Source organism: Mauremys reevesii, linkage group 12 (assembly GCF_016161935.1).
Source record: "Mauremys reevesii isolate NIE-2019 linkage group 12, ASM1616193v1, whole genome shotgun sequence".
Taxonomy (NCBI): Eukaryota; Metazoa; Chordata; order Testudines; family Geoemydidae; genus Mauremys; species Mauremys reevesii.
In genome coordinates, this window is record NC_052634.1 from 32,506,562 (window position 1) to 32,521,382 (window position 14,821).

At 55.9% G+C, this 14,821-nt stretch overlaps 4 non-coding genes and 1 pseudogene across 4 annotated transcripts; 4 read left to right on the top strand and 1 right to left on the bottom strand.

The window, feature by feature from the left end:
• LOC120375680 overlaps positions 1-14,821 on the top strand; it is a 1,085,709-nt pseudogene that overhangs the window by 707,833 nt on the left and 363,055 nt on the right.
• Positions 601-673, bottom strand: TRNAF-GAA. The gene has a single exon. It is a non-coding gene; the product is annotated as a tRNA-Phe (tRNA).
• TRNAR-CCU lies at positions 1,578-1,650 on the top strand. The gene has a single exon. It is a non-coding gene; the product is annotated as a tRNA-Arg (tRNA).
• On the top strand, positions 5,226-5,298 carry TRNAK-CUU. The gene has a single exon. It is a non-coding gene; the product is annotated as a tRNA-Lys (tRNA).
• On the top strand, positions 13,203-13,274 carry TRNAD-GUC. Its single transcript has one exon. It is a non-coding gene; the product is annotated as a tRNA-Asp (tRNA).

Here is a 14,821-nt window from a genome sequence, read left to right on the forward strand (position 1 = left end):
TGCCATGGAGGACAAAGCCACCAGTAATGCCCTCCCTGGTCGGAGCTCCAGCCCCTTCTGTACTCACACCGCGAATGTGAAGAACAAGACTCCAACCCCATCATTCTTCCCTGGCCTGGAGGACCAGAGAGATGGGCCCTTCCTCCAATCACCCTCTGCCCATCAAGCTACCCTAGAGTTGTTAATGTGCATTTCCTGAACACCCACCATGTCCAAGCCCAGCTGCTCCAAGACACTGAACATCAAGTGCCTCCTCCTGGGCCCGCAAATCCCTTCCACATGGCCACTTTCACACATGCCCCTTCCCTGGTACTGCCCTCCCTCAGCTGCACAGAAGAGTTTTCATCCTCTATACCTGCCTGTCACTGCCCGGCACCCCCTCTAGCACTCTCTTCCTGCCATATTGGGTCCACCAATAACTCACTTAGGAGAGACAGCTCCTGTCCCTCATTGTTAAAGGTCAGGCCAGCCAATTAGGGGCAGAAGCCCACAGTATCTTTTCCTACTGCAGAGCCCAAGCTCAGGGACTCACCTTGGGCGCAGGGACCACTGTGCTCCCAGAAAACAAGCCACCACTGTGCAAAGAGGGATGAAAGGGGCTGCCAAAGCCTGGGATTGAACCAGGGACCTTTAGAACTTCAGTCTAACGCTCTCCCAACTGAGCTACTTTGGCAGCTGTATGGTAACATTTTGGTCTGTTGCTTCTCTGCCCGAGATATTTTTGCAGCAGTTGCACACAAAAAGGACGTCATTGTGAGCGACCCATGAAGACAAGACTGGCTTTTGCCTGCCTTGCTCAGCTTGAATTCCTGCCTCACCCTGTTCCTGCCTTAGTGCCCGGGTTGACCTGGTGGTGGAAGGGGACTGGGGGCCAGTGGCGTGGGGAGAGTCTGGCCACCACTTGCCACCCCCCCCCCATTGTCCTGGCTTCCCCCACTGGGTGTCATTTTGGGAGGGAAGTGGGGCTTCTGCCTCCCCTCCCCGATTTTCACACTGCAGAGGAGTGCGAACAGGAAAACGAACGGCTGCTCCACACCCCCACCGGAGGAACCCGACGCCCTTAGCTGCTTCCCCTGCTCCCCCCCAGCTATGCTACTGAGTGGAAGTGTCCTGTGCCCATCACACAGAGCTCGATTAATCAAAGCCCTCTTCTGCCAGCACCGGGCCTCCTGCTTCTTACACTGGGCCTGCAAGCGAGGCGGCGGCTGGCACAGCACCAAGAGTCTAACCTGTGAGGCAGGAGGTGGCTGACGCCCACAGCCTCCTGGGGAGCTCCCAGAAGTTATTAAGGGACAGAGACTCCTCAATGCCCTTAGTAACAAGGGTTTGGGGTTCACCGAGGCCAGTAACGGGTCACTATGTCGGGCCTATAACCCTGGGTGTCAGGTCACTGTGCAGCTTTGGTCTAGAGGCTCTGATCCCAACAACCGACCAGCAGCCCACAGCCTCCCCCTGGGTCTGTCCCACCTGGTTACTCCTTACAGGCCGACCTTATCCCCCTTCCAGCCCCGGAGTCGCCCCCTAATCATCCTAAAGGCACTCAGAGCCACAGCCATGGAGGTGCTGAAGGAGGGAGGGCCCCAGTGGCCTAATGGATAAGGCATTGGCTTCCTAAGCCAGAGATTGTGGGTTCAAGTCCCATCTGGGGTGGAAAAACTCCTTCCTTCTTGTATATTGCAACAAAGCCTTGGTGTTATTTTCCCCAAGGAAGCTGGGAGACGTTTGAACCCAAAGTACTGGAACTTTGGAGCAATCCCCCAGAAACAGCATCTTCCACTTGACAAATGCTTTCTAGACCCATCTGTAGCAAACACTTAATACTAGTGTTTGTCTGAGAATAGAAGGAAGGGGAGTGTTTACTCCGACACCTCAGTGAGTGAAACAGACAGAAAGAGCAAGGCTGTCCTGAAAGAGAATGGATCTGTCTGGAGACAAAGCAGAACCTGAGAATGAGCAACAGTGTGAAAAGAAGAACTTCAAATGTGTGTTAGGTGTTAGATAGGTTGGTCTGACAAATTTCAAGAAAATACCAATGCTCGTAGACTGATGCGGACACTGGCTGCTTCTGATCTTTTACTGAGAATTCATTGAGAAATATTTTCCTTAACTTTGTTATGGAATATTAGGTGGGCTATGAAGGCACCATTCCTCCTGCTTTTGCCCTTCGAGACAACACGGCTACATGGCATGCGGCCAGTGCTCACCTTCCAGTCAACTGCTAGAGAAGACAACACAGACAGGGATGGCAGCAGGGCAGACTGGAGCTCCGAGGAGATGGTGGGACCAGGTCTCATCAATGGGGAGGTGGCCACCCCGGCATGCACAAGGCTGAGCCAGTAAGTGCGGCGTGTGCTCCACGGTGCCCCTACTCCCTGCATGTGGTGGTGGAGGGCAGTTACTGAGTTCAGTCGGTTTGGGAAATTTAGGGCTTGGCTACACTTGCAGAGGTAGAGCGCTGGGAGTTAAACCACAGCAGGGAAACCGCTGCCGTGTGTTCACACTGACAGCTGCAAGCGCACTGGAGTGGCCACATTAGCAGCTCTGGCAATGCCACAGAGAGCAGTGCAGTGTGTTAGCTATCCCAGTGTGCAAGTGGCTGCAACGTGCTTTTCAAATGGGGGACGGGGGTGGAGTGTGACAGGGAGTGTGTTGTGTGTACGTGGGAGGAGTGACAGTGTGTTTGGGGGGCTGAGAGTGTGTCAGCATGCTGTCTTGTGTGTTCGGACAGCAGCAGACCCCCACCTCCCCTCATACACACTCACAACAGCAGCATTCCACACTAATGGTTGCTTTGTCCCAGAGCAGATAAGCAGCCGGCTGTCAGAAACGGAGCTTTGAAAGGGGATATCCGCATGCCTGCAGCCGATTTCAAAACAATGACCAGAGTGGGCACTTGACTTCAGGGGATTATGGGACATTTCCTGAGGCCAAACACAGTGCAGTGATGCAACACGTCATCCACACTGATGCCCGGGTATTTCAGCAGGGCTCAGCGAGCTTTATGCTTCTCATGGAGGTGGATTACCAGGAGCGCTCCACCTACAGAGCCCATGTGCTCCATGTGCCTTGCGAGTGTGGACACCTCAGGAGTTAGGGCGCCCGGGGCTGCTTTAATGCGCTCAAACTTGCAAGTGTAGCCAAGCCCTTAGACTATGTCACTTGTGTGACTTACTTGTGCTATTGTAATAAATACAATAGATGTGCAATGGTCAGAAATTGCACCAGCAGAGAAGTATATTAAAGGGAAACCCTAAGGAAATTAAGAGTTTAAATTATCCTCCACATGTCCCGTGTCCCACTAAAATGAATCCAACCCACAGGGCATGTGGGCAGAAGTATCGGTGTCAGGATGCTACATTGTTAGCACAGTAAATGAAGCTGCAAAATAAATTATGTTTAAATGACCTCACTCTATTTTTTACAATTCGGTATTAAGAGGTAATAGATACAGATGGACACCAGGCAGGGTCGCTTGGAGGATGAAGACTTTATGCTTCCATCCCCCACCACTGTCAAGTTTTAGACAATTAGGACAAGTCAGCAAATGAGAACAACCTCAGGTCTCAGTAACTGCTGCAGGTAGCAAAGTCCTACAGGGAGCAGTTTCTGGCACTACACCTGCACAGCTCTGCTCCCCGGCTCTTCTCGGGCTCCTGCTCTCTCCTTAGCTCCGCCCCACTCTGGCCCAGGCAGTTCCAGCTCCCACGGAGGATGGGACCCCCTGGCCTGGTGACTCCCTCATTACACTGCCTGGCCTGTCAGTGCGGCTAACTTGGAGCTTTGGCCTCTCCCCATTACCCAGGGGACTGTCAGTCTCAGGGGCCTGATTTCCCATTGGCCCTTCCCCCTTCTACTGGGACTGGGAACTAGCCAACCAAAACCCCCACTAAGCTTTAGTAAGGGGCCAACAGTCCCTTACACAAGCCAGCCCCGTAAGGGTCACTGATGGCCAGAGACAGGACCATGAGCTGGTCCCATGGTGTAAGGGGCAGCACTCAGAACTCTGAATCTTGCAATCTGAGTTCAAATCTCAGTGGGACCTTGTGGTAAGGTCCTAGAGTTCACACTGCTCCACTTCCCTGTCTCCTGCTCTGCAAGAGCAATTTTTTCCCCTCCTGCTGGATGGGTCACGGCTCTAGAACTGACACCTGAGGGTTGGGATTCTCACGGCTTCACCTGGTGCCCACAAGTCTGGCACTTGCCTCTGTGCTTGAAAGAAGCAGGGCCAGGGCCAGGCTTCATAGTCAGGGCTGGGCAGGTGGGAGCCCAGCACCTCTCCTCCTCTGGGCACCTGGAGCAGAGGCGGCTGGTGCTGACAGCTCCAAGGGAAGGCTTAAAAGCCACAGAGACCAGGGCAAGAGGAGGGGAGGACCATGCCTATGTGTGGCCAGCAGACAGCCACAGGGCCAGCCTGCTCCCTGCTGTGCTGAACCCCACTGAAGGCCACCCACAGGCCAGCATGCAGGGCGGCTGCTGATGCTCTGTGGCCAACATCAGAAGAGGGTAGGAAAGCAGGGCCAGCCCCCCCGGGGGGGGAGGCCTCTGACCGTTCCCACTCATGGTGCTCACTTTGGCAGTGGAGCCGCCCATTTTCTTTGGCAAGTCAGGAAGGGCAAAGGCGAGACTGGAAGCCCCTGGGGCTCATGCCCCAGCCTTTGTGACACCCAACCCCCAACTCCTTCCCAGGGCTCTAGCTGAAGCCGGAGCACTGGCCTGAGCGGCCAAGAAGAGGTTCCAGCTGTGAAGAAAGCAGGACTTTCAGCACAAAGTGAGCACAACCACGAGGGGACTCAAATCCTGAATCATCCGATCCACAGGGAGATGCCTTATCCTTTAGGCCACATGATGAGGGGGTCTAAGCTCTTCTTTGGAAAAGCCGGACACTGTGTTTCTCAGGTCATCTGCTGAGGAGGCTGAGACGCTCTGGGCACAAGAAGTTAAGTTCCCAGCGACACGTGAGACTTATTTGTATGGGGCCAGGTGCAGGGCTTTGGCAGGGAGGCTCGGGCATGGGGGATTGAGGTGCAGTGGACGGACCGGCTGTCTAGGCACAGAGATTTAGTCTCCCTGAGGAGGAGGAGGAATCCTGCTGACAGGCAGTGGCTGTGCAGAAAGAGGAGGGGTTCCTGGGACTTTTTTTGCCTCTCGTTTGCCTGCCTGCTCACTCTTGCCTGCACACTGGGATAATCACTCTTGTGGTGAATGGTGAAGATGTTTCCTAATAAGCCCAGGTAGCTCAGTTGGTAGAGCATCAGGCTCTTAATCTGAGGGTCCAGGGTTCCAGCCCCTGTCTGGGTGCACAGCTTTTAAGTTGTCTTGTGTGCCAGGAGCCAAACTCTGTTCACAGCCACACAGGGATTCCCAGAAGCTGTGGCCATTTCCTGGAAAGGTTCCTTTCCTTAGCAATCAGGAGAGAGGCCACATCCACAGGAGCAGGTGCAGAAAGCGCAGTCTCTGGCTGCCAGGAAGTGCTGTGGGGCCAGGTGCTGAGAAAGCCCAGAGGGGGAGCAGCAGAGATGAGGGGAAGAGAGACAGAGAAGCAATGAGGACAGAGCACAAGTGTAAAGGGGGCATCTTGTCTGGCTATTGTGGGGAACTTCCCTGGGTTATACAAGACCCTGGTGGAATTGGCCAGTGGAAAGATCTGAGTCCCCACCCCCTTACCCAGAGGCTGCCTGACCTCGAGGACTGTTAGGATACAGATATTCAGGCCTGTCTGCAAAGGCCTGTACTTTAAGAATTTAGGTGTATTTTTATCACTTAGCTAGTTATAAAGATATAAAAGAAAGAATAAAAAATCACTGTCTGTCTGTGTAATGGCCTTCTCTTACTGTGACAGTCTGAGGCCTGGTTCTTCGGCTAAGCAGCAAAGGCAGCCATAAGGTGGGAAGTGTATGGTCACATCCTCACATTCCCAACTAGTCACATTGAAATAAGGTGCGATTGGGCTGTGAGGAATACAATCCTGTCCTGATATTCCATCCCCTCCAGAGAAAGGGAAACTTAGTTTGGTAGCATCCTGTCTGGCAAGAACTCACTTATCAATAGACACAGCTGGAAAACCCTTATGTCTGTATAGATGTAGTTGTGAAATCCTCCCTTCTGTATTGTTTTGTATGTTTATTTGCATGGTCTCTGTCTGGGTCTGTGATTGTTTCTGTCTGCTGTATAATTAATTTTCTTGGGTGTAACCAGTGAAGGTGGTGAAATATAACCATGTTACAGTATATTAGGACTGGTTAGTCTAGAGAAGGAGTGAGGGTACCAGGCGGCGCGGCGGTCGGGGCCGCGTGGTGAGTGCCCCGCTGAAGCGCTGGCCGCCCCCCTTCTCTCTCCCTCCGCTCCCTCCCCTTCCCCACTAGACCGGGCGCGCACTCTGCAGCACAGGGAGTCCACTGGCTCCGGCCGCCCTGTGGGTTTTTTATTTTGTTTTTCCCCTGCTTTGCCGGCCGCGCCGTTGTCTTTCCCCCCATCCCCCTGCTTTGCTGCTCCAGCCCCGCCGTTTTTGTGTTGTCCCCCGCCCCCCACTTTGCTGCTCCAGCTGTGCCATGTCCCTCCCCCCCCAGCTTTGCTGCTCCAGCCCCACCGTTTTTGTGTTGTCCCCGCCACTTTGCCATTCCAGCCACGTCGGGTCCCCCCCCGCTTTGCCGCCACAGCCGCGCCGTATCCCCCCACACACCCCCGCTTTGCCGCCACAGCCGCGCCGTATCCCCCCACACACCCCCGCTTTGCCGCTCCACCCGTGCCGTTTTTTCCTCCCTGTTTTGTTGCTCCGGTGGCCCCACCCCATTTTTTTTTGCTTGGGGCGGCAAAAAAGCCAGAGCCGGCCCTGCCCACACCTGACTCCCTGCCATCTTTACAGGGGCCTGATAAGCTTTACTTGTGTTTGGATTCTGCAAAGCAGAGGAGCAGGTGAGGTTTTCCTTGAAAGTTGTTTGTGAGTCAATCTTTGGCCAGGTCTGCACTACAAAGTTGTTTCAGCAGAATTATATTGCTCAGGTGTGTGAAAAACACACAACGCTCCCTCGGTCGGCAGCTTGTGGCTGGTATACACACTGCAAACCGCCCTGTTTTGCTGACAAACTAAACCAACTTCGATGAGAGGTCTAGAGCTTTGTGCAGCAAACTTAAAGTGACAGAGTGTCAGTGTAGATGCTGCTGTTCATTATATCACCATAACTGGCCTCCTGAAGTATCCCACAATGGCTGCCGTGAACTCGCCTGCCCTGCATTCCTGCTACAGAGCCATGGGCCCCTCCCCTTTCATCACTCTGGGAAGTTCTGAGAGCTGAGCCTCTATCTCCGGCAGCCAGGAGCAAATCACTGCCGTGGATGCTGCTCTCTCCCACACTGCGAACTCAGAGCAGGGTGGCGGGAACTTCCATACATTGGGGGTGGGGGGCACCGGCATCCGAACTGTGACGCCACCATGACACCCCTTCCCTCGAGGAGGCTCTTACCTTCTAAACAGGGACAGCTGTTTTCTAGTAAAATCACTAAAAGCGAAGGAGAAAACTCAAAAGAGGTTCCTCCTGGCGGTCACGTCCGTGAACCCAAATACTCTCTCAGTCCTCAAAGAGAGACCTGGAGAAGGAGACTTGCTGAAGCAAAGCCACAGGGGTCTCTGAGTTTTCCCTGGCCCCTCGCCCCTGTCCTGCCTGGCTGATGTCAGCATCGCTCTGTGAGGTCACCACCTCCCCACCACCTCTGACCAATAGTCTGAGGTCCTGCAAAAGGCCTTTGTGATGTCACTGCCACACCCCTCCCTTGCTGTGCTAATGTCCTGTCCCTGGCCAGGCACTTTGGAGGTTTGAACTACTCCCTGTGGATCACCCCACTCAAGGAGCGTTCGTTCTAGGGAGCAAGCCGGCTAGACAGGAAAACATCAGATGCTGCTCCCAATGCTACACTCAGTTTTTCAGAAATTAGTTGACTTTATGGCCAGAAGAAACCACTAGAGCATCTTATTTGACCTCCTGCATATCACAGGCCTCCTGTATGACACAATAGCTACTTTTGGGGCAAACACATTCCAGAAAGGCATCTAGTCTTCATTAAATGACATCAGGAGATGGTGAATCCACCACTTTCCTTGGTAGCTTGTTCCTGTGGTGAATCATCCTCACTGTTGAATATTTGTGTCTTAGTTGTAATATGAATTTGTCTCTTTTCACCTTCCAGCCACTGGGTCTTGTTATGACTTTCTCTGCTCGATTAAAGAGCCCTTTCATATCCAATCTTTTCTCTCCATTAAGGCCCTTCAACACTTCAATGAAGTCACCTTTCAATCTTCTTTTGATAAGCTAAACAGGTTGAGCTCTTTCAATAGCTCACTAGAAGGCATTTTTTCCAGCCCTCAGAACATTTGTCATCAGACTCCTGAACTGCAGCTGGATGTGGTTCTTGTTCTTCTGCACAGCACAGCTCCTGGAGAAGAGGGATCTGCAAATGTGCATTCATATGATACCTTTGTTAAATTGATGAAAACATAAACTAGACACTTAGAGGATTGGAATTGATTTCAGCTGATGGACAGCTTCGCTAAGTTTTTATGCATTTGGACAGCAAAATGTTGAGTGTTTACATTCATATCAAGCACCCCTGTATAGTGGAGCCCCTGAACAGAATGGAGAATGGAAATGAAAATGTTTTCCTTTTTTTAAAAAAAAGGAAAGAAGGTTATAAGAGAACACTGGGGTTTAAACTGAAGATCACTGGAGCTGCAATCAACCACTCTACCACTGAGCTATACCAGCACAATGAGCTGAATAGAGAATTGTGATTTTCAGGACTTTGAAGGACAAACCCTGCTTCATCGAGGTCCTTTGCCATTCCCAGACCACAGGTGGTTTTCAAAATGGGGTTTGATTAAACTTCTTAAATGTGGTAAACACCACAGCTTGCACACCCACCGACATAGCTTCTCCCACTGACATAGCTGCCACCTCTTGGGAAGTGGATTAACTGCACCCACAGAAAACTCTCTCCCATCAACATAGAGCAGTGGTTCTCAAGCTGTGTGTCAGGACCCCAAAGTGAGATGTGACCCTGTTTTAATGGGATTGCCAGGGCTGGCATTAGACTTGTTGGTGCCTGAGGCTGAAGCCAAAAGTCTGAGCCCCACCACCCAGGTCTGAATCCCTCAAGCTCTGGATTTGCCCTCCCCTAACTGGGGCAGAGCTCAGGCTTTGTCTCCCCTGCCTCTGCTCAGTGGGGAGGGGCTTGGTGCTTGATCCCTCTTTCCAGGGCCATGTAGTGAGTTTTTTTTTTTTTTGGCAGAAGGGGGTTGCAGTGAAAGGAAGTTTGAGAAACCCTGGCATAGAACCTCTGAATATGTCTAGACTTGGCTCCCTGTGGCAGATCAGACACTGAAAGTACAGCCATGGAGACACCACACACCAGCCTTGCCTAACAGGCAAGAATCAAACCTCCACAGAAAAATGCCTGTTATTGTTTAACCCATCTCCCTAAGCCCTCAGCCACCACCACTTAACAAAGGGGCTTTTCTACACTATGGTTCTGGTCTCACTGAAGGGTCATTTCCAATTGTTTGCTCAGTCCAGCATTAGGGAAAATGGTGCCCTGGGCAAAGCTTGTACTTTGGCATTTCCCCATTGCCCCTGGATGATCCCCACTCCCCCTTTACCGCTAGCTCCTGCACTCCCAGCCCTTGCACCTCCTTCACCCCTAACTCCTGCCCCTGCTGTGCCCCCTTTGCCCTTAACTCCCTGGGCCACCAGCCATTGCCCCTCTCCTGCAGCCCCTCACATGGCTCCAGTGCTAGGGGCCCCGCGCTTGTTCTCCCTTTCCCTGGGCTTTGGCATCACTAGCCCCTGCTTAGCGAGTAGGGTTCAGTAGTTCCCAAAATGTGGGGCATGACTCCTAGGGGGACACAGAGGAACATGCATGGGGGCACCTCAGGGCCTGAGCCAGCCCCTATGGAGGGAGCACCACTCAGCCCCACTCTGCCCCAGTTCTTCCCCAACCCCACCCTCAGCCTGGGCCCCTGGCTCCCAGCTCGGCCTCGATCCCTTTTCCCCAGCAAGCAACGGCCCCACTCCCAGCCCCGGTTCTTGACTGTGGACTAGGGGGATTAGGGATAGAGGAGGGTGGGGTTACCAAGGTGCATTGTGGGAAGGTGGGATTTAGAGAGCCCAGAGTGGATGGGTGGGGGCGGGTTGGAGGACCCTACAGTGGCTGAAAAGGGGAACCCGGCAGGTTGCGGGGCAGCAGAGATTGGAGATGAGGAACCCCCCACCCTGGGGATGGACTCGGCCGGTGGGGGGATGGGAAAGTGGGGCCCAGCTATGGGGAAATGGGCTGGAGGCAATTAGGGGTGGGATGCTGAGGAGGAGGAGGAGGGTGGAGTGGTGAGGAGGGGGAGGAGGAGGTTGGGGCAATAAAGGTGATAATTGGAGATATACCAATCTCCTAGAGCTGGAAGGGACCTTGAAAGGTCATTGAGTCCAGCCCCCTGCCTTCACTAGCAGGACCAGTTTTTGCCCCAGCTCCCTAAGGGGCCTTCTCAAGGATTGAACTCAGAACCTGGCGTTTAGCAGGCCAATGTTCAAACCACTGAGCTCTCCCTCCCCCCAGGGAAGTGGGGGGTGAAGGGACAGGCCGGGCAGAGCGGACGGGGGGGAGGGGACGCCGGGGGGGGGGCTGGCGGGAGGGTCACAGCGGGGGACACTGCAGGGACAGGTTGGGGGGGGCTGAGGGGCCCCGTGGCCCCAGGCTGCCGCTTGTGGGGCTGCTCCCAGGCAGCTCAGCCCCGCCCCCGCTGCTGCCCCCTAGGCCCAGCTGGGGGGGGGGTGAAGCCCTTTCACTCCGCGCTGCCTCTGCCCTGTGCCCCCCCCCAGCCCGGATCCCACGTGGGATTCGAATCCCAACGGCCGCAGCGCGCGCCCAGCAGGCGGGGGTGGGGGGGCAGCGAAGCCTCGGGGCGCGGGAACCGGGGCCTCCCCCCACGCGCCGAGTCTCTGTCCCGCGCTCTCTCCGCCAATCAGGGAGCGGGGAGGGGTGCGGCGAAGTGACGAGCTACGTCCCCTCATCCAATAGAGGCCGCGTGTGAGAGAGAGAGAGAGAGAGAGAGAGAGAGAACTACGCTTCCCAGAGTGCACCGGGAGGGGGCACGTTGCCTGAGCAACCGTCGCGTCACTTCCGCTCTGAGAGGCGCCAGGAACTACAACTCCCAGCCTGCCCCGGGGCGCCTCCGTCCTCTCCAGCCCAGGTGAGGGCGGGTCCCTGGGTCAACCTGACACCTCCCCCCCCAACGCAACTCTTCATCCCCGCCCCGCCCCCAGAGAGCCCCGGCCCCGCCCCCCTCCGGCTCCTGACGCGAACTCGCGTGTCCCTTGGCCTCGTCTCTCCCCACTCGGGGGGGCGGGGCTGTTGGATGGAGCCATATGGAAATATGGGGGAGGGGCAGGGCTGGGAGCCAGGACTCCTGGGTTCTCCCCCAGCTCTGGGAGGGGAGGGGGGTAAAGTGGGGGAGTGGTTGGGCTGCCTGCTGCCCTCGCAGCGACCAGCAGAGCCCCCTGCCGCTTGCCCCCCCCAACCAGGCGCTGGGTGTGCTGGTGCCTGGAGCCGCCCCTGGTTCCAGCCCCTCTGCCCAGGCAGCTCCCCAAGCCTGACACACACACACCCAGCCCCTGCACCGGCCCACCCCAGGGCTCCTCAGCCCAGAGGGGAGCCCCACGGCTGAGTGGGGAATCAGAGCCCCCCCCCCCGAAATTACCCTGGGACCAGCATGATCTGCCCATGACAAAGTGTTGATCCTCGCTCCCCCCAGCCCCACTCTTGACACCCACACACCCCATCCCCATTCTGTGCACACACCTTGGGTCACTGTGACATGGAATACTTCAGTTGGATGGGGGGCCCAGCACCATGGCTATTCCCTGCCCCCCAGGGCTCACGGGGCCGATTGGGGGCACAGGGGGCATGATCCAGTGCCAGCCAAGGGTGGATCAGAGGTGGGGATGGGGCTGTGGTTTCTGCACCACCCGGTTTCTGGCACAGGCTCCTTCGGATTTGCATTTCTTGATAGTTTTCACCAGTGATGAGCTGCCAAAATGCTAACAACCGGTTCCCTCCTCCTCCTCCTCACCCCATGAGGGTCATGCCCCACCGGGACTCCTGCCCCATCCAACCCCGCCATGTTCCTTGACAGCCCCCACCCCAGGACCCATGCCCTATCCACCCCTTCCCTGTCCCGACTGCCCTTGCCACCCCATCCAACTCCTTCTCTGATTCCTGATGGCACCCTGGGACCCCTACCCCATTAAACCACCCCTTCTCTCTGTCCCCTGACTGTCCCTGGAATCCCTACCCCAAACAGCCCCCACAGCCCCAACCAACCCCTGCTCCTTTCTGACTGCTTCCCCCGACCCTTGCCCCGTTCAATCCCCCTGTTCCCTGCCCGCTGACCGCTCCGACACTAATCCATTCCCCCCCCCACCTCCCCTGCCCTCTATCCAACACACCCTCCCTGTTCCCTTACCATCCTACCTGGACCCGGGGCCAGCCCCGGGGGCCAGGCAGGCAGGACCCGCGCCGCCCGGCTGGACCCGGACCCGGCGGGCGGGGCAGGCCGGAGCCGCGCCCCCGCCGCTGGCCCCAGCCCGGGCAGGCAGAAGCCGCCCACCCCACTGGACCCGGCCCGGGCAGGCAGGAGCTGCGCCCCACCCACCTCCGGCTGGACCCGGACCCGGGGGCCAGCCAGGCAGGAGCCGCACCCACCCCCCGGCTGGACCCGGGGCGGGGCAGGCTGGCGCCGCGCCCCCCCCCCCCACGGCTGGACCCGGGGCCAAGCAGGCAGGAGCCGCGCCCCCCCGGCTGGACCCGGGCCGGGCAGGCAGGATTACATGATAATCAGTAAGAACAGAAGGCACAGATATCATTACAAGTAAAACAAACAAAACAAGCTTTCCAGTGACTAAAACTTAACTTCATAGAGTTACAATCTTTATCTAAGCAGGCAAGGTCCCAGGCGGGTGTTGTGTGAGGAGCTGTGTAGGCCCGGAAAGGTGTCCTGCTGGGCAAGGGCAGGTGAGGAGGGCCAGGGCTGTTGCTGCGGCCAAAGCCTTTGGGAAGCAGAAGAGGACCAGGGGTGTTGTTGCCTGCTGGGGCCCATGCGACGGTGTAAGTGTACGCTGACCATAGCTGGTCTGTGGGAGCTGGGGCCACTCACTGTGCCCCTTTCCTCGTTAGTATAGTGGTGAGTATCCCCGCCTGTCACGCGGGAGACCGGGGTTTGATTCCCCGACGGGGAGGGTGACCCCTTTTGAAGGGGGGACAAAGAAATCCCTGGCCTGCCCACCACATGCCTTGCATTCTCCTTCTACGGCCACTTCCCTTCGCACCCCGCACTGATGACTTTCACCTCCAGAGAGACAATTACCTCGCAAGGACACGCTCGCCCTAGCCAAAGCCTCCCCCGGGGCCTGGACGTGGGGGCACGTTTCAGAGCGGCAAAGGGAAATAGGCTGGCCAGGGCCATGAGGACAATGGCCCAGACAAACGGGGAGGGACTTGGTCCAGGGGTGGAGGAAGACAGAAAAAGGGACAGGCATGGGATTGGCTTCCTGTCTTTTTTCCTTTGCTCAGCATTTGACCTGTGACTGTAATGGGGAGACTTGAGAAAGACCTGTGGCCGCCGGCGAGGTAGGTGGCCGCCCCGAGAGCGCAGATCTGAGCATTTTCCGCTGGGGTGCTGGCCTGCGCCCCCAGCGCCTGGCCGTGATCGTATAGTGGTTAGTACTCTGCGCCGTGGCCGCAGCAGTCTCGGTTGGAATCCGGGTCACGGCATTGCTTTTTGGTGGGGAGGGGCTATCCTGCAGCACGCCTCGTGGCTCAGTCTGATGGCGTCCGTTTGCAAAGAGAGCCATCAGCCGGTCCTCAGTTTCTGCTTGGTAAAGGCAAGTCAGTGGGGTCCATCGGTCAGAAAAAGAGTCCCAGGACTTCTTGCTGGGCGCCAGGGTCCAAAAGCAGCGCATTCCCTCCTGGAAAGGGCTGTGTTTCGAATGTCCGTCCAGTGCGCATTGAAGGGAAGGATCTGCGTGCCAGGGAAGCTGCGTCCCTCCAGAGGTGCTTGGGAAGCCAAAGGGGCCGTGGGTGAGTTTGTGATGAGGTGAGTGTGAAGTGTGGAAGGGGGAGGGTGGCAAGAGGAGGTTTTGAGAGGAAAAAAGGTGCTGCTGAGCTGGTAGGGGAGGGCAAGGTCCCAGGCGGGTGTTGTGTGAGGAGCTGTGTAGGCCCGAAAAGGCGTCCTGCTGGGCAAGGGCAGGTGAGGAGGGCCAGGGCTGTTGCTGCGGACAAAGCCTTTGGGAAGCAGAAGAGGACCAGGGGTGTTGTTGCCTGCTGGGGCCCATGCGACGGTGTAGGTGTACGCTGACCATAGCTTGTCTGTGGGAGCTGGGGCCACTCACTGTGCCCCTTTCCTCGTTAGTATTGTCGAAGAAAAACTCAGTTCTCACTTTTTGTTTGGATGCAGCAAAATCAAATACTTTATTATTTCTCCAGTAATTACCATGGAGGGAGAGAGTGCCATAGGACACAGGGTCCTGGACAGGTCTCTCAACTGGTAAACAATCACAGCAAGCCTTTATACCTTTTACAGACAATTTCTAGCAATAATACAGACAGTAAAAAACAACAAATACATTTTGTTTATACATAAGCTTTCCTGCTATCTCACTAGAAAAACAAGACTGCAAGACTGCACATTGCAAGGTCGTAATAACTTTCACACAATTCACTCTGTCTTACATTATCTTGCTTCCTCACGTCACCAGGGTCACAGTTAACCTAACTCATGCTAACT